Consider the following 21,214-nt stretch of genomic DNA (forward strand, 5'->3'; position numbering starts at 1 on the left):
TGAGGGTTGTTTGTGCCCGCACTAGTCTCTTAACAACTGAAGGAATTTTTTTTTTTTGCATAGTAGTAACCCTACCCCCTGGGCAGGGGGGTGAGTTACCCATATCACTGTAGGGACCCCACTATCAATATAGTTTAGTTCACTTATAATCTGAAAAAGTATCCGATTAATTACAAAAAAACTAACAATAGAGGGTGAGAATTGCTGTTAAGTGGTAAACTAAGCATTAAAGAAAATAAGTGAATTGTGATAACTTCTGTATAGAATTGTTATCTTTCTTTCCCTTTTAGTAGGTTTATTTGAATAAGACAAACTTCCTGCAGAGGGTCTGTTTTATTTATTTTTTTTTATTATTTTATTTTTAACAGACTGCAGAATCCATTATTAAGATGTTTATTTCAAGAGGGTTATGTACCTCTGGATGTTGAAAAAGTGCATTGTAGACCACGTTCCAAAACTTGAAAAGAATTACTTTTCAAAAATAAACTGTTACAGGAAAGATTTGTGATGGAATACCATAATAAATATATGGCATTTCTGCACATAGTAAAACACTTTTGGCACATTTTAGAACAGATTAAGTTAAGACAGTTAAAGAACTTACACCAAGTTATGCAATTTCTTCTGTTAGTAATTGCCCTAATATTTCTCAGACATTGTTCTTATGCATCCTTGTGATGACTGTTTTGCATGTAGTCATGCAATATGTAATTCATCTATACAGATCACCAGTAGATGGTTTAGTGTTAACACAATACTGTACTTTCTGCACATGGATTGTAATCTATGCTTTGCTTTGCCCACATTGCAAAGCTTATATACATGAAACAAAACCTTTATTTAATGTAAGATTCTATAACATTATAGAGATATTATGAATAACAGCCCAGTTGCTATGCATCGCCACAATTGTACTTTAACTGGCATTAACTCCATTAAAGTGGTTATTTTGTATAAGGTTCAGGAAAATAGAAGCAACAAACATGATCCCATAACCTTTTTAAGAAAGTAAAAGCCTGTGTTAATACTTCAATATAACATATTGCATCCTGGTAGAATAACTTTATAATGCTGACAAAGTACTGAAGATTACCTTCCGGGAGCAGCACACATATGAGGCAGATGCTCTGTCTCTCATCAGTGGTAATGTCATAGGACAGAATGATGCTGAAATATTCCATACTAATTTGCATTTGCTTATAATGAAAGAAAAGAGCAGCTGTCAGATAGCTTCACTAATGATATTGCAATATGTCTGAATTGTGTGATATGACTACTGGATACCATCAAGAAGTAGTGAAGATGACAGAGTAATGCACAACCTTTCATTACTGGCATTTTCTGTAGGTGGAAATAGGGATACAACACATTATGAGGAGGAACCAGCAAAAGTTGTTCTACTAATACTCTGCCCCCTCATCTATGGTATTTCCAGAGTGCACAGTGGTAGCACAGTGCTATATTTCTCTATAAGGATTAGCATAGTTATCAGATACTTCTTCTGCTCCAAGTAATGACAATGCCATAGTTATCAAAATTATGTACTTGATCTTCATGTTATCATGATGATGCACAGGCTTCATCGGCAACATTGCCCTAAATTACATCACTGACAGACCACTACATGTTATTGTTATGGGGTAACAGTGATGTCACATAAATGTCTATCTAGTCATCAGTGGCAGTGCTGTTAATAGAAGGATGCCACAAATCTACATATTTTCATCAGAGAGTAGTACTGCAGTTAAATTCCCTATCATTCCCTGTTAGTAGCATTAGAGGCTATAATGGTGCTACAGTGCTATTAGTAGCATCAGAGGCTATTATGGCGCAACAGTGCTACATGGTATTAATAATGTTAGAGGCTATAATGGTGCTAAAATGCTACTATTAGTACAGTCAGAGGCTATAATGGTGCTACAGTGCTGTTTTGTTGTTAGGTAGAGGTTTCCCTACTTCTCTTCAAGTTTAAATTCCTTGAATCTTCAACCTATCAAAATAGACATAATTTTTTTCTGGGGGAGTGCAAGTCTCCTTAAACTCTTATGTTGGAGGGAGGGTTGCCTCCTTACCCCTCACATTTACATGTAACTGCACAGTCATATTCAAACTGAATCACTGCCAGAGCTTGAATAGAAACCACACTGACAGTCATTTATTTCCGAGGGCAATTATCAGAGAATTCAGCAATGGGAAATTCAACTCAGCAAGTTTTAACCTCATCCAGCTTACACTTGACAAAGTGTAGTTTTATGATCTAGGGTAAAGTTCAGCCAGATTCTCCTTCAATCATCATTGGTAAGGGCAGAGGTTATAACAGTGCTAGAATGTTACATGCTACACTCAGGGAGTAGAAAAGCTGTCAGAAAGATGTTTGTGCTCCATCAGTGGCATTACTCTAAGTTATAATGGTGCCGGAATATTACAAACTACAAACAGAGAGCACTGCACATCTGAAATAGATGTTACCCACAAGCCATTGGCATTATTGCAAGTTAAAAATAATGCCAGATCATTCTAAAGTACCATAAGACAGTAGCACTTTTGTCATCCATCTGGTAGTTGGTACAGAGGGTTAAGGTTGTGTGCTGTAGTTCCTGTGATACAGTGTTTAATTCTCTCAGTTTTGCTTACTGTTTGACCTTGATTAAGTCACTTAATCAGACATTGCACCCATGTTACCCCTGAAAAGGGACTGTGTATCTAGTTGGCCTACCTGGTTAACAAATGGTATTATTATTATTATTATTATTATTATTATAAATACCGTATGGCCCTCTGACAGTTCACAGGCCAAAATGGGACAGAGAACTATTTCATGTCATAAAGAAATAGCGCAGTTGCTTTCCAAATTCTTTTCTCAGCATTGACAATGCTACTTTGTGCACTAGTATGGTGCTACAACACAAAATGCCACCATCAGGAAGGACAAGAGCTATCAGACACGTTTTGTCCTTAATCAATGTCACTGATGTATCACATCACATCATGACATGCTACAAGCTCAGAGTAGCAAAGCTCACAGATACCTACAGTGTGCCCTTGCAATGGCACTGCTGTAGGGCAGAATGGCACTGGAGTACAGAGCACTTCATTCTGCTTTTATGTGTGGAAGAGCTGTCAAAAAGAACCTCTATTCAACTAAATAATGGCAGTGCACTGGGGCAGAATAAGTTCATAGAACATGTACCATTACGAATGGTCAGAAAAGAATTAGAGTCTAACAGGTTCCTGTTGAAATTCAGACAAGCAGAACTGTAATTCATCAGAATAAGGAGTCTATATATGAGAATAGGGGGACTACATATGAAGTTTGATGTTTCAGTACCTTGGAATATTCCCCCTACACTAAGGCACAGTGGTTTGAACCCCACATAAGTGGGTGTAGAGGGGTAAAGCCTTCACTGCAAAACAAAATTTTCTAAAGTTAAAGGACTTGCAATTACAGGTCTCAGACTTCTGATATGGAGCCAAGCATAATACACTTCTGTCAGGCAGAAGCAGATTTTTATGCATATACTCATATACTGTGCCTCCAACAGTGACATTACCATAGCGCATAATGGTAGTTGAGCACTTTTGCATTCATTAGAGCCAGTGTCTGAGATAAGAATGGTCAGACTGATGTCATGGCACTTTTTGGAATGCAGTGGAAATCTACCATATTAATTTCTACTTTTTTTTCCCCCCCGAGTCACACTTTCTCATTTTGTTGCCCATACATTTTAGTCACTTCTAGTATAATCTACCTCCAGCGCAGGGTAAAATCCAGTAAAAAATACAGTTGTTTTCTGCTCTTTAAGAACTATGAAAAGCATTTATACATTCTACTTCAAAGTACTTACATATGAATCAAAGTTATGTACGTGTATATTCTGCAGGACTGTACACAGGCTATAGTGCTTAACCTTGTATCACTAGGCAAACAACATTCTCATTCAAAATGTGGGCAAAAATGCATGATGCATAATAGCTTTAAAATCAGGATGCTAGAAACTCAAACACTTCTGAAATGTGTACTTTCATAGTCTTAGAATTTGATATTTTAATGGACAAGTGTATTTGCAGTTACAGATTGCTTTTACTTTAAGAAAATGGCATGGGAAATGGGCATAGATCAGTCTTAATATGGAAACTGACCCTTGCTGCAAATGAGGAAGAATAATTTAATATCTACTAATGGGGGAGGGGTGTTTGATGTGAATGGATTTAGCAGTTTGAACTGTTAGCAACAATGAAACCCATATATTTCAGCCTTTATTTTATTCCTGAATAATTTGTTGTTTTTCTTTTTTTGAAATTCATTGTTTTTCTTTATCCTGTTTTATATCCATCCCTATTCACTCCTGAATTTATCCATTATGTGGTCATGCAGAACTTGAATCTAATTTGGCAAAAACTGAGTCTAAGGTGAGTACCAGTCCTGAATTAGATGGCAGTCCATTAAAGGATGGACACATACACATGAGTGCGCACATACACACACACACACACACACACACACACACACACACACACACACACACACACTACATACATATCTAGAAACAACACAAATATCATCAGCAAAAGCTTACACGGACTCAAAGAAGGTATGGAAACTGTGTACAAAAAGCAACCAAATCACAGAACTAAACATGGCAACACTAACCACTACATCTTGTGTTACCCTCTCTAATTTGCTTGATGGCCAGATTACATGCTACTGAATTACTATATTTAAAACTCTAGATTCTTTTGACATAATATTCTTTTGCTAACATAATTTAAGCAGAGACATTATATAAAACAGTTAGTCCGGTGGAGTAAAGGAATAAAGCTCTGACTATGGCCTAGGTGACCCTGGTTTGATTAGTGGTTTGAGTGACTGGTGAACCATCAGGAAGGGATGGGTGTTATCATCCCAGAAGGATGGACAGTGACATAGGCATCTCTCATGATACTTGATGAAGACGGGACATAGTGCACTGGGAGGCATAGTCCTGGTGCTGGGTTGTGGATATGGCTGAGCTGCTGCTGATGCAAGGCAATATGCAGTGACGTCCCACAGTGCATACCCTCTTATGAATTCTACCACTGATCACCAGGGTAGGAGGGGGGATAGGGGTTAGGGCATAACTGAAAAAAAAAAACTCCAGTGGAATGGTGATGACTGAGACCCCAAGGATGATCTTAACCTCCAAGATTGGCTCCAGCTAATATCAGAGGATGTCCAGGGAGACTGAGAAGTTGCTGGCAGACCCAACATAGATATGGGGCACTGTGTAGGAGTACTGTAAGATGATGCAGGGTCCCACCAAAATAAACAAATAAATAAACTTAGTGGCAACTTTATAAAACCAGTACTGATTGACACAGAGGGCTATTTACATATTTCTAAAACATTAAAATGAAAACAAAGTTTCTGTTAAGTAGAAAGGGGAGATACTGTAACTCAGAACTTAAGATTAGTGAGTTACAAATATTTCTGAAGTTTCAGTAATAAAGATGATCTCGACTTTCACAGCCTCCACTTGTATACTGTGCAACTGTAAAGGAAATACATAACCTTCCCATTATTCTTAGTCTTGCACAAGTTATCAAAGGAAAATACATGAATACAGCAGCATTAGTTTTAGTAGTTAATGTTGTTGTTGTCTTTTGGCTTTTCCCGGTTAGGGGTTGCCACAGCGGAACTCCGGTCCGCTAATGATTGGCAGTAGATTTTGACGAACGCCGATGTGCCAGCTCAAAGTTAAACCTTCAACGAAGGCACGCCCATTTACGTATGTTTTTCTAACGCCCACCCAACAGTGGGGAGGACATGCAGACTCCACACAGAAGGCACTCCCCGCACTCCAGCCGAGAATCGAATGGGAGAACCTCTTGCTGTGAGGCAACAACGCTACCGCTGCACCACCGCGGCTAGTTTTAGTAGTTAATGCTAACCAAAATCTGTGAAATACATAGCTGATGTACAAGTTAGACCTCAAATACACACTCCTTTAAATAGCAACTGGACTCTTTTGCTCAGGGTGGGACTTACCATGCTGCTGGAATCTTATCCAAATTTGCATATACTGAATGGTATAATTTTACTGGTTGCCAGTTCCTTAACCCTGAGCTTTTGGTGTGATGTACAAGTGTGTCAATACCCGAAACATTCAATAATGACACCAAGTTCTGCCAAGCACTGCAACTTCAATTCTGTACTACTGTAGTATTGTAGGTGATATTCTGTCCTTTGCCTCCCCAAAAAGTCCCCCCCAAAAAAAAAACAACCAGTGATTTAGGCTGGCGATTATTTATACCTGAATTGCTTTTTTTTCTAAATATTCTATTGTTTTCAAAAATGTTATGTTACTCTGTGTTAATGTGTTAAATTTGAAAGAAGGCTAATGCCTCTCTTAAACCCCCCACACTCTATTTCTGTTTAGTAGTATCAAAGGAATTAAGGAGGTTATAAGCCCCCATTCTGAAATATAACTCTAGAAAATTATATATTTAAAGTATCATTCATAAGAGGCTTCACAAAGTGATACCCATATTTTGAAAAAGGGAAATATATTTATAAATTGTGATCCTTTTAAAGAAGCTAATGGAAATCCAGTTGTTTATTTATTTATATTTATTTACCAGGGTAGTGCACTGATCTCAATGGACTATTTGCAGGCACAGCCTGGGTGAATAAGATCACATAAGAAATTAACAAAATATATTTACAGATACAAGGATATGCTAAAAACATATATACACATTGTTCTGCCATTAACTAAGGCAGTAATATTGTCCTTCATTTTCATGTGGTTCTTGATAAAATGAATATGGCTGTTGTAGCTCATGTAAAGGTTAATAATATCCATTTACAGAAATAATTTTGAAATATGAGTAATAAACAAAAATACTGAGCATAATGAAATAATTTTGAAATCTGAGTAATAACATTAACAAAAAACAGTGCATACTGAAAAACTAAAATTACTGCAGTGATTAGTTTTGTGAAGTCTCTACCCAGTTTGAATGGAGGAATTTGGCCACGGCATCCACTTACGCATCTGACAGTATCACAATTAAAAGTACAATTTGAAATAACTGGGGAATTTTGTGAGTCAGAAAGTAATTACAAGACATGGTGGCACATCCTTGTTTATTCATAAATGTGAGAAGAATATCAAAGAAATGTTACAGCTGATGCCCAAGGTTATCAAGGGGATAACCACAAGGAGACTGTTTAAATTTTACAACTGCAATATGTTGTCAGTTATATTAGATTTCTGGCATTATTTTTCTCTCCTGCTTAATACAATTATAAAAATAATATAAATAAAATTATAAAACTGCCATAGTATTTTACATGCAACTACTACAGGAGTGTTTGTTGCCAGCTGCAGTAATTGCAAGACATACTACATTGGCAAAATGACTTGGAAGAGTATGAGTGTATGAACATACTTATGCAATTTTATATAAAAGTGCAGGTAATGCATTGTCCAAACCCACAGTTAAGTGTCCACAGACTAAGAAACTAGTATTATATGTGCTAGATCATGTTGTTTGGATATGGGGGGTGGGGGTGGGGAGGTGATGAAGAATTCAAACTGGAATATAAATACTGGTGGCAAACGTATTTAAGAGTATCTGCATCATCAGGGTAAAATTAATATGTGAATTTTAAAGAAGAAGCCATTTAAAAGAAATGTGGTGATTTAGGGTTATTTTATTTGATGATCAGTACATAAAGAATGGCTACTCATTTTCAAATATATTTAAAGGGTTTTACCTTAGAATCTTAAATTTACAAATGCTTGAAACTTACAAGATCTAGCCCAAATGCTCACATTCTGTAAGCTTGAACAAACAAAACACACATTTCAACTGTTTGTGTGGGGAGCCAAGCCCCTCCTTCCCCACCACCCTGATACTTATATATTCCAACTCTGAGGTCATACCACAATGGGGAAAAGGTCAATTTCCCAATACCCACTATGACATAATCCCGCACGAATCAAGTTTCTGTAAAAAGAAACACTGTTCCGTTTCTTTTTGCTGGTTCAAGCTTACAAAATTCAAACATTTGGGCTCATTCATTCTAAGTTTCAAGCATTTGTAAATTCAAGATTCTAGTGAAACCATTTAAAGTGATGTTTTTCCAAATGTATTAAATGTAGCTGTTGATTGGCTGTTACTTTTTTTTTTTGCTCCTTACAGCTGATTATCAACTGCTATCAGCAATTCTCTATATTCATAAGGTCTACTAGACCTGCCTTAATCTCCCCAGGCTCAACCTGACCAATTTCCAGGGCCAGTGAGGAGACTGAAGATGTTGGTACAGCATCATGCTGTTGCTGTGCGAGAGTGTGCCCTGATTCCCAGCCCCTCACATCAGCCTTTCCAGCTCTGCCATAACACCTTCAGACGATGCATGTGCACCTCCATTCAAGCAGATCCACCCAATGAAGTGGCTTATCGCTTATGCAGCACAGAACTCTAGTGCAACAAGAATAGCTTGCCTTCTTCCCAGGATGGGCTCACCAGCATCAGACATAGACTCCACCCTTCCCACACAGTCTGTCCAGCTTCAGTGCTTCTAGTTAAACATAAGTTGCCTTGGTTGCAGTAAGGGCTTTATCCATCTGCACCACAGTGACACTTCTGACTGGTGGATATTGAACATTTGATGATAGTTCTTGCTGATTTAAGGTTCTGTTATATTATTACTTTCTCAGTGTGATAAAGTCTAAGGTGAAAACAAAACAGTTCACCGAATACATTTTATACCCTTGTGATACATTTAAAGGTCTGTGCATCCCTCCCTATTCAAGCATTTAATCTCCCAAATCAGGGACCATACATGATAACCCTGGTGGTGTAAAGTTGTGTCTACCCACCCAATCAAAAGGCTAGCCTTCAAAATAGTTAAATTAGTACTTTGTACAATGAATTGATGCCAGTAAGATGTAGTTGTTTATCAGCAAATTCAAGCCAGAAAAAAGTGCAGCAAGGATAAAGACTGATCCCAAAATATGGAGAACAAAGTTAAATATTATCCAGAAATAGCAACTGCACACATTATTTCAGGTCTAGCACTAGATTTGATGACTACCAAAGGGATGTCTTGGGAGTACTGGAAAAATCCACTAATTGTATTGTTTAGCCAGCAGATTGTTTACCAGAGGGTATAATAATGGTGGAAAAATAAGGAAATAATTTTAGACTAATATCATATATATGTAAAAAAATTCACACTATACTTCTGCATTTGACATTCATTAATTTAACATGCCTGCCAGCATTTATGAAAGATATTAAATCATATATTTCAGTTTAATTAACACCTTAGTTTATAAATGTGAAGATGTGCTACACATAGACATATAATTTTATGGATGAGACAGAGCAGAATAAGTTAGTAAAATATTGCTTCTCAGTAAGCAGAAAGGACACCTGTAATGTAAGCAATCTTAATATGATTCGCCAGGTGATAGTTTCCTAAACCATTCTGAGGGCTCTGTTGTGATTCACTGAACTGCAGGACACTGTCAATCACTCAGCCAAACAAAAGAGTTCTAGACCCAAACCCATGTTAAACCAACATGAAAGAATGAGGAAACCCTGCACCACTCTTAGGAAAATAACAATCATCAGGGTTACACTGGCCCACCAACATTTCAGGATGAAATACTTTTTCTTGCATTACCCTGCAGCTTCATAAAGGTTAGGCATTCAGAACTCAGTACAGTACTCTACTTTCCATATTGAGCACTCACATTTTTAAGTAAAATCTTGTCATTTTCTGTACTTTCCAGCCGCATTTCAGAGTTACAGGCAAATGATAATACAAAAGCAGTGAACCTGAAAAAAGTACATTATGAGCATTAAACGACAAATGCACCCATCATAACTCTTTTTTTTTTTTTTTTTGCAGGATTAATCTCATCAGTCTCAGTGGCTGTCATTATTTTCAATTTCATTATACCCCAAAGTGGCTTGAATATAGGGCTGGCATGCTGCCATGATTTTTTTTTTACATTCAAGGTTTTTGCTTCACTGATTTAATTTTATGCAGGCACTTAGCGACATGTGGTGAGATCAACTATCAACCATGGTTATACCTCTCCAAGGATTTACAATAATATTTGTATGATTTCCTCCTTTTCTGATAGCCAGTTTGCTTACTAAAAGACACCATCTGTTTTTTGTTAGTGGCACTCTACTAAACAACATATAATGGTATATTTAAATGTGGAACCTGGGTTCACTTAGCAGTTTGGGTGACTGATGGAGCAGCAGGGAGAGATGGGCATGGGAGAGATGGGCATGCCCATCTTGGGTGGGAGGGCATTTATCAATGATGCTTCCTAAGGAAAGGTGTGGTCCACAAAACAGAGATGCCCTCAGATGTAGTCAGTGAGCATGGGAAGCATAGCTCTAAACTGTCCAGATTTTTGACTCGTATTTTTGTTCCGTTTTTCATAAAATTTTAGTTTTCTAGCAAATCACTAAGTACTGAAGTCAGAAAATAATGGCCGACATTTTATTTTCAGACTTTATAACCTTCAGAAAATTCATGATAATGCAAAACCTGTTATTCTATTAAATTTCTAAGTTTGTAAGAGCAATATTTAGAAAGTGTCCCTATTTTTGGACATTTGCCCCCCCCCCCCCAATTATTTGTGGCTTTGTCCAGATTTCTCGCTCTTAAGAGGTTGAGAGGTATGATGGGAGGCCAGAAAGGCAGTGGGTAGGGCATATAAAGAGACCCACCCCCCAGATGGATGTAAAGATGGCCAAGCCCCCCTTAGGATCCATGATCAGCCCCAGCAATGTTGAATTAAGTCCAGGGTGAAGGTAGGAGATTATTTGGTAGACCTTGCTTGGACAGGGAGCACTAGGGAGCCAGGCCAGTAAAATTATGTTAAAGGGGACCAAAAAAAGTATATCTGAATGCATGGTTTGAATGAATAACTTGACAAACTGCAGTCATCACCTATGTTTAAGATACTGTATTGTATTGATCCTGCAGTTAGAATCAACACTCTAATTACTCTTCTATATTAATGTCCTAAAAATATAAAAAAAAATAGCTACTACTCCTTGACGAGATGATTTCATACATGGAGACAAATATCAGAAGGAAACTGCATGAGATGTCGCAGACAGCTAAACTGGCATGCAGAGAAACACAATAAATATCTTTAGGCAAAATTGAGCAAGAATATCGTTTAACTTTCATTTTCTGTCTGTCGCAGTGCAAGAATTTGTTTAAAAGGAAGGAAAAGTGCTTTGTGATAAGAAAGTATTGTATTGCATTGAAATTGTCCTTTAAGACTGCTGATACCTGATATAATTTTAAAGTGTACTTCACAAGAAGGACCCAAATAAAGTTTTATATAAAGTCTGAGCCTACTTGGGAGAGTGGCCTAATGATTAAGGTGTTTGCCTTACAAACACAAGGTGCAGGGTTTGAGTCTCACAAGGGATAATTGGCTAGGCTTACAATGGCTTGCAAGGGCAGTTAGCTTAGTACTAACGTATTAATTAATTAAAAAAAAATTAAAAAAAAATTCTGACACATCAGATTCAGTCATTTCATTTTAACTCCTAGCACACTTTGTTGTGAGTAACTGAATTAGATGTATTTTTTTATGCTTTAAGTAAACAGACAAGTCAAATCATCTGAAAAACTTTTTTTCAAGAACAACCTGGGATTAGTGGGCAAAAGTTACAAGTACAATCACAAAGTTAAAGCTCACATTTACAAAAGTGACAGTAAAAGAGCTAATAAAATATGCTAAATATCCGACAGCAAAACAATAATAAAACAAAGAGTCCGTTTAATGAAACAGCATTAGTAGTTAATGGTCAAAGGTAGGAAGAAGTAGGAGTGGACGGTAATAACTACTATCACATGTCCAACAACATAAAATGTTTTTTAAGTGAGTTGTTGACCTATATGTGGCTAAAATAGAAAGTAAAGGAGAAGCAGGAGGAGAATGAAGAGGATGAGGTAACTAATAATGGAGAATAACTTGGAAAAGACCCTCACCATGGGACATGGCAGGAATGAAAACAAGTTAGGGCTTCCTGAGCTATATACTACCAGATGAGACTGGTTGTGAGGGTACGGAGGAAATGGACACTAGTGAGTCAGGCAGAGGTTGGGATGCTGCCTTTTTCTCTTGACAGAGCAGTCAGCCTCTGCGTTAACAAACAGGCAACAGCGTGATGTCAGCTCCTTTAGCAAAGAAGACTATTCTCTAATACAAACGTTCTGAGTGAGCAAGAGTAACAATCATGATAAAAGTAAGGCAAGTAATGTTGTAACAATGAAAAAAAGGAGTATTAAAGAAGCATGATTAGTAATTTGCATCCTACAGCATCATGAAGAACGAGAAGTTCATAAAGTGTATCTAACATGCTGCATGCAACCTTGATGACATTACTGATATCTGTGTGTGTGTGGGGGGGGGGGAGCAAAGGTCTGTTCAGTGTTGGCAGAGTATTAAAATATCTAAATGAATTAAACTGCTTGATACTGCGGATGTAGCTTGGGAAAGAGCGATACTCAATCAAATACTACACAGAATGACAACAACAAAATAGAGAAGGTTGTTATAATTACCCCACCATTGTAACATGGAAAGTTACAGATGAGAAAGGACAGAATAGTAGGGAACCTTAGGGAATATATTATACCACCTCAGGATTTCAGTTAATTTCATATATATTACATGCAGTACTTGAAAATCTAAACAATGTACAAATAAAATAATTAATAAATGCATAAAAATCTGAATCAAACAACCATAACAGAAAAATGTAATTTGGATGTACACTGACATATATTTTTGGAAAGGGAATAGTGGCCAGACAGCTATCTCAGGGTCACTAGTATTATTACAAATTAATTTGCAGTTGGTAATATCTTAGTCTGAAGTTACTGATGAAGTTGACAAATGGTCACTTCCTTTGATCTTTATCAAAGCCAAAAAAGGTTACAGAACCAAAGAAAAAGGTAGGGTACTTGGGCAAAGTTTGAAACTAAGCACATGCATGTTAAATAGCATGGAAGCCATGAGATGATGCACAACCATTTAAACAGGGGAAAAGGTAGAAAGGACAGAGATAAGGTTACAGCTGATAAAACAGTCAACAATAACTATTTCTGCAGAGGAAAAACAGTGTGGAGAAAAAAGAAAGCCACCACTTAATATCTTTTTTAAAGTGGACAGACTGGAGTGCATATATCATAGCATACCATCTTTTTTGCAGTTTCAACATTACGTTTAGAGGTCTTTTAATATTCTGTATTCTGTGCAGTTTTCTTTGTTGTTTAAGACGTTTCTCTGAGATCACATTGTGTCACTGGGTCTTTGGTAGAATCCTAACTCTACATTTGTACATTAGAGCCCTAGTCTTGAAATAATTTGCCCTGACTGCCCTTTATAATTTCTGTTGCTATATGCAAGTACACTCAATATTGTTTTTTATTTGTCTACTGACATTCTGTTTTTATTAATTCATGTTGTGACTTGATGTTCTAACTTAGGAACAACATTGCTAGTAATACATTAATGATTGCATGCACTGTATTTCAATATGAAAAAAGAAAATTATTTACGTAGTGTGATAGCTTATGATTAGGACTCATGGTCTTGATTACTTTCTTAAGTGTTTGCACAAATGTTTCTGAAAACCCATTTGTGGTTGGTGGGAAGCAAATAAGAATTATTTAATATAATTTTGCATTGGATCATTCTGATATCTTCCTACATGAACTGTGGCTCATTAGAGTTGCAAATGGGCTCAAGGAAGTCATTTTTTGTCACGTGCCCCACTCCTGAGGTGCCATCCTTTGCAAGAAGCATCCTGAACCAGCAGTGAAGCAGGTGTGTGTAAAAGATCCAATGGCACTTATCAAAAAGAGAAGGGGTTCATTTCTTTACTAAAATAACATATATTTTTATACTATTTGCAATTTAAAAATGTTTTCCTTCTCTGCACAAAAAATCCAATACTCTCTCTCTCTCTTTATATATATATATATATATATATATATATATATATATATATATAGATAGATAGATAGATATTCAAGTTCTGCTTGTAAGTAAAATAAAGGTCTCCCATCCTTTTTATATGTGATTCTTCACATCTTTCTTTTCATCTAATATTACATAATTAATTCTGGGCAATAACTGTTTAACTATGCTAGTTTTCATACAATCAATAGAACATCTCCATTTTGTTGACTTCAGCACAAACTTTATTATTGCAGCTATAGCATTTAAAGCATTTCTGTCAACCCCCCTTTTCTCATGTTGATCCCAATACCAGATCCTCATAATCTTTGCTCCTCCATTACCACACCTATCTTCCCCAAATGTTTCATATTATTTTCATAAAAGTACACTTCATTAAAATACCTTTGTGTTTCTATTATCTCATCACAACCTGTTCTTAAACAATATTTATCACTGAGAAGATTGTTTCACATTACCTCTTACATTCAACATTCTGTAGTGTAGCTAACCAAGTCACAACCCGTGCTTCATATGGGTTTCTTATATTAGTTAACTTAACTTTTACTTCTTTCTCTTTATTTCCTTTCTTTACAAGGTCTAAAATTTCCTGTTTTGTAACCTATCATAAATATGTTTCACTTCCATCTTTTTATAGTCTTCTAACTCTATTCCCTATATGCAATCATGATATTTATTTCTGTTACACTTTTTCTTTAACAGATCTCCATTTTTTTGCCTGAATATTTCCATATATTTCATTCACCCACAAACACTGCTCTAGAATTTTCCCATTCACTCTTCTAAATACACTTAAGCCATTTTTTCAATAATAATTCTTTATTATTTTTCTCTTGTTCATACAAACTCAACAGAAAAATACATAGATAATTTCCAAACAACTTCTATCAACATTATAACAAAATATATACATTATTTACATGAATGCTTTCACCATTTAAATAACATATCTATAAAAATTCTTCTGTGCAAAGATAATATCTTGAAATAGTATGGTTCTTACAAAGGTTATACTTTATAGTATAAAATAAAATAACAATGGGGTTTCCTGATTTCGGTGCATTAAGCTAATATAATCTTGAAAATTTGTTCCCAAAACTTTAGATTATTTGGATGTTTACTTTGGCTATTGATAACATATTTGTGGGCTAATATGTGTTTTATCGCTAAGATCTTAAAATTTTCCCAAGACGTTTGAGTTGGGTTCAGCCAATTTGTAGCTATATAGAGCTTCATTAATAGGAAAATATTCAGAAGTACAATCACCTGGGATCTAGGTGTATTATTTGGAGGAATGTGTAATATCATAAATTCTCAAGATAACGTTGAATTTTGATACCCCATCTTTTGTAGTTGTAACTTTAGGGAATTCCAAAGTTTATATATACATTTGCAGCTCCAAAACATATGAAGGTGGTCAGCAGTTTCGTCTTTACAATATGGGCATTTTGGAGAGTTCTTGGAGTTGAATTTATACAAGCTAAGGCGTGTGTAGTATGCATTATTGAATATCATGAGTTGGGTGAAAGTTAGCTTTTGGAGGGAAACTGATTTTGCTGTTAATTTAATTGCATTTATGAATTTACTTTCTTCAACCAATGGTAATTTTTCTTTCCAATAGTTCGATACAAGAAGGTGATCATGATATTTGATGTCTTTTATCAGTTTATAGGTGGACGTTATATATTTGGTAGTTTGTGATAGAGCTTGCCATACTGAGGTACATTTCGTTAAGTTCTCTTTATTAACAGTTAAGCCTTTAAAGTAACTAATAGATAATTCTTTAATCTGCCTCAATATGACTAAATATGATTTGGGGAGATTCATTTCTTGTCTTAGATCCTGAGCAGAATAATTCAGATATAGGTATATATCTTGAAGAGTTAAGTTTATTATAAGTGGGAAGTTTTTTAAGTCTATAAGTTGATTATTGATTCTTAGGTTAGGGTTTTTATGAAAGGGTTGTAAGAACATCATATATTGAAATAGATTTAGTGATCTAAAGAGATTTTGTAATAATGATATATAAATTTTTATATGTTCCATTAGAGCATATGTTTTAATGATATCTCTGTTTAGAAAGGGTAACGCTTTGGGATTCATGTTCAAATGTTCAACATGTTTGTAACCCAATCTTATCCAGTTAGGGGACCAATTACTATTTTGTATGTCATAGTTAGCTATTCTTAGAATTTTATTGGCATTTATAATTAAATAATAACTTCCAAAGTCGGGTAAATCTAACCCACCTTTATTTTTCGGGGTCATCAACTTATCGTATGATACTCTAGTTTTTCTTGGTTCCCATATAAATTTAGCAAATTCGATGTGGATTTGTTTGAACAATTTCTTGGGGATTAACACCTGAATGGATCTAAAGATATATAATATTCTGGGCAAGACATTCATTTTAATAATTGATACCTTTTCTAATGTAGGTAATTTCAGGTTATTCCATCTCCTTAAATCTAATAAAATGTGTTCCCATTTTAGTTTAACATTATTGAGATAGAAGTCCTTATTATCTGTGGAGAATGTGATTCCTAAATATTTAATCTTCTCTTCAGATTTTACTTGCCCTATCAGAGGTAGAAGTGAAAAGGGTTTAGGTGTTTTCAAAGGAAATATAGTGTTTTTTTTAAGGTTTATTTTATAGTTTGATATTAATGCAAAGTCTTCGACCACAGATAGTATTTTTTTGGTATCAGAGACAGGTGTTGTACAATATATATTAAGATCATCTGCAAAAGCTGCCATAGAGATCTTGGTACCATAAATTATTGGGGCATTATGATATACATTTTGTTTAATATGCAGAAATAAAGGTTCTAAATATAAATTAAATAGTATAGGGGATAGAGGACAACCTTGACGGGTACCGTTCCTGATTTGAATTCTATTAGAAAACATTTTATTTATATATAAAGTTGTATAAGGGTTATCATATAATGTTTGTAATGTTAAGATGAATTCTTGAGGTATATTAAAATAGGGTAAAATGTTAAATAGAAATTTTATGTTAACTCTATCGAAGGCCTTTTGTGTGTCAATAATAAGGGCATACATATTTAAATTCTTTTGATTGGCATAAGAGAGTAAAGTATGAAGTGTTAAGGTGTTGTCACTAGATTGCCTAGAAGTTAAAAATCCAGTTTGTTCATTAGAAATGATTAAATTCGTTATTTTCTTCAGTTTGGTAGCTAAAATAGAGGTCAAAATTTTAGTATCGATGTTTAAAAGTGATATAGGTCTATAATTGTCTGGGTTTTGGAGATCCGAATTTTCTTTAGGTATAAGAATTGTTTTGGATGCGTTAAAATGTAAATCATTGATTTTGTTATTAATGATATAGTTTAAAGTATATGATAGTATTTTAACAATAGTATTGCCGAAAGTTTTATAAAATTCTGCTGTAAGTCCATCTGGGCCTGGGGCTTTGTGGGATTTCAAATTTTTGATTGTTGATGTTATTTCCTCCATAGAAATTGGTTGTATTAAATCTCTCTGTAGCTTCTCGTCAATTTTTGGGAAGTTAATCTTTTGTAGGAAGTCCCAATAATTTTCAATTGTAGGTGATTCACTTTGATCTCCATAAATATGGGCATATATCAATTAAAAAATGTTAATATCATTAGATTTCGTATATGTTTTGTTTTTGTAATATAATTCCGGAATTTGATAGGGTGATTTAGATTGATTAATAATTCTTGATAAAGCCCTTGATGGAGTTTGTATATGATTAGCGTAACTTGCCAATATTTTGGTTTCATAAAATGATAATCTATTATTTTGGATCAGAAATAGATCCTTCTGACATTTTAAAAGTTCTGTTTCTGAGTTATGATTCTGCATTAGTTCTTGGTCTAGTGTTTTAATCTTAGACTCCAAAGTTTGTTCTTCCCTTAGTTGATTTTTTTTTTATAATAAAAGGCTTTTTGAAGGAAGATACCTCTTATCTGTGCTTTCGCTGCCGCCCATTCAATATCAGGTGTATGTTGGTGATCGTCTATCTTAACTAGCAAAGATTTGAGAATGTCTTGTATTTCCTGAATAATTTCCCTTTTGTTCAATAGATTTGGATTTAAAGACCAATTATATCTCTTCTGTGATAAAATGTTTCCAGAATCATTAGTAAAACCTAATGTAATTTTAGAATGATCTGATAGGTACTGAGCATGGATAGATACTGAGGGGTCAGGATTAATCAGTGCTTTGGAGATTAGAAAAAAGTCTATTCTGGACCACATTTTATAAAAGCTTGAATAAAATGTAAAATTGTTGGAATTAAGAGCATTATTAGAATATTTGAAGGGATCATATAAGTTAAAGTCATACTTAAGTTCAGTTAATGTTAAAGCCGCTTGACTATTATATGTTCTATGTTGGCTTGATTTATCCAGATTAGGATTCTGATAAGCATTCCAGTCTCCTCCTATGATTATATAGTGGTTATTGTATTGATTTAATATAGGATAGAGTGAGGCAAAGAAAGAATGTTGATTATTACAGGGTGCATATATATTGAGAAGAATAATGGGTTTATCATATAGTGTTGTTGAGAGGATCACATAGCACCATCTTCCTTCTTTGTCCGTTTTATATTCTATAATTTTATCCTGGTATTGGTTTTTAATAATTATCGCCACTCCCGCACTATTAGTTTTCCCTTCAGAGGCTATTACTTCTCTTATCCATTTTTTCTTTTTTATTTCTGTCTATTGATCATATGTGTTTCCTGAAGTAGTATGAAAAACACCTTAGCTTGTAGAAATAAATGAAGAAACAGTTTTCTCTTTTTCAAGTTTTGGATTCCCTTAATATTCCATGACTCTATTTCCTACATTCCCAAAGTTTTGTTTTATGAAAGTCTATTAAAAATCTGGGAAAATATGATAGATTTGGTTGAGTCTTTAGTATGTGTAATTTATGAAAGCATTCTAGAATTCCCGTCTCCTTCCAGTGCCTACCCACTAAACCCATGGACTAGGAATTAAAGAGGTCCTTAACATAGTTTGGGATTACATTGATTAATATCATTAGCAAGTACATAACATCAAAGCTAGTGTATAAATGATATGTAAAATATAGTGGACCTGGATAAACTACTACTACATCTACAAAGCCTATCCTACTCATTCCCTAACAAACACTACTTATCGTCTACATCTCTACTTATTATATTGACTTAAATGAGTCAGACAAAAAACAAAGATAAAAGATATCTGGACTTTGCTATTAGTCTCAAGTAAATCTTTACACTACTTATTAAAGTAATATTTTAAGATATTGCTAAATACAAGCTCTCATATTAAAACAACTGTGATCTTATAAAATATATCCATTTAGCGTAGCCTTCCTTTGTATGTATAGCTACCCATTAGATTAGGAGCAAATGTAAAACTTTGTTATCCTTTATAGATATGGTACCCAGCGCGTACCCACTCTCGTAATAGCATAGTAGATCCAAGAGAAAATAGTGTAAGTTTTTAGGTTTTCAGACCTTGGTACCAGTATAACACAGATTCAGGTACTTAGTTCCTCAGTGGTTAAAAATATAAGATGATTACACCTATATTCATTAATCATAATGTTATGGGTTACGGAAGGGATAATATCAAGTTTAGCATACTGGTTGTTTAAACTATTACACAGTTAACTAAAATGTGACACATGAGTTTTTGAATCAGACCATTAGATTTGCAATATCTGTTTGTTGTCATATATGATCTCACATCAATGATACTACAGTAATTAAATAATGTTTGGAAAAAAAAAATGACGGTTCCAGAAAACACACCATTAATCTAAACCTGTGGTTCCTTAAACTAACTGTCTCATAATATGAGAAATCTAAGTTATTCTACCGTGACAAGAAATCATTATAGTCATTGTTACTTATATTAATAAATCATATAACATTCAGCTATAAAAATGCAGACAACTTATGGCATCATTTGTGTGTTATCTTGAACTATGGTCTAAAAACAGAGTATGAAGCAATACATCCTCAGAAAATATTGTGCATTCATATGTGCCTGCATTTTACTGATGTGGTTACTAAAGCAATTTATATATAAATAACATTAATTATGTTTATATAGGAATGTGTTTTGTTTTAAATGTATTATCTGTGTGGAATTTACAAGATTACCATTGAGTAGTTTCCTGCCAAGTATTATGGACATCATTTATTTCTTGTATAAATTTGTTACGTTCAAAGTATGGGATGTTATATGAACACAGCTTAGGTAACCTTTTTAACGTTTACAGGATAGTATTAGATGTTTTAACATTCCTACAAATGTATATTATATATTTGTTACAGTATACACACTTATTTTAACTTTATTTTGTCTCAGTAGATGTTGAAGGCATTCCATCGGGTTTGCGAATAGATTTGCAGACTGCTGGCTTCGCGAAGGGGGACTCATCATGCGAACGGACTTCTGGATGTGTCACATTAAAAATCAGCCCCTGGAAGCAATAAAGTCACTTCGGCCATCCTTGTGGCCAAGATGGACGAATTGAGGGTTGTAAACTCTCGGTTAGGCTTCTAACGAACCACGAAGCCGAAATTAAGGATCATAGCTATCCTAAAAACAGCCTAAATCACACAGGATAGCAGATAATGGAAAAGTGAGACCAGGCTTAGCAGTAGATGGTAGATCCGACCTCATACGACGTGCTAATCGCAGCAGAAGTTAAGACAAGCTCTCAGAAGCGGGTAAGGTTTTGAAAACTTTCATGAAGGTAGACATAGCTTCTTTTTTATTAGTAACTGCATATTTAGATACCTCAGCAGAGAATGATAGTGTATTAGGGTATTTCATCTGAAATTTTATCTGTTTGTCAATTAGAAACTTGCAATAAGGAGATAATAATTGTCTGGCTTGTCTAATTTGTATGGGCAAGTCTTGAGCCAGTGAAATTCTGTTATTATTCCACATAATAGAGCCTCCATTTTTCTTTGTAGTTAATAGTATTTTATTTACATCTTGAAAATTAAGAATTTTTGCGTAAACAGGTCTTGGTATATTAGATGTATAGGATTCTCTCAGGGCTCTATGGGCTCTTTCTATTGTTATTTGTTTTGCAGTTTCCGTGTCACCGAATAGAGTTGTAAGAATTTGTATAATAGCTGGGATTAAGTCATTGTATTGTACATTTTCTGGCATTCTCCTGATGATAATATT

Source organism: Protopterus annectens, chromosome 17.part0 (genome assembly GCF_019279795.1).
Source record: "Protopterus annectens isolate FY-2018-M chromosome 17.part0, PAN1.0, whole genome shotgun sequence".
Classification (NCBI taxonomy): domain Eukaryota; kingdom Metazoa; phylum Chordata; order Ceratodontiformes; family Protopteridae; genus Protopterus; species Protopterus annectens.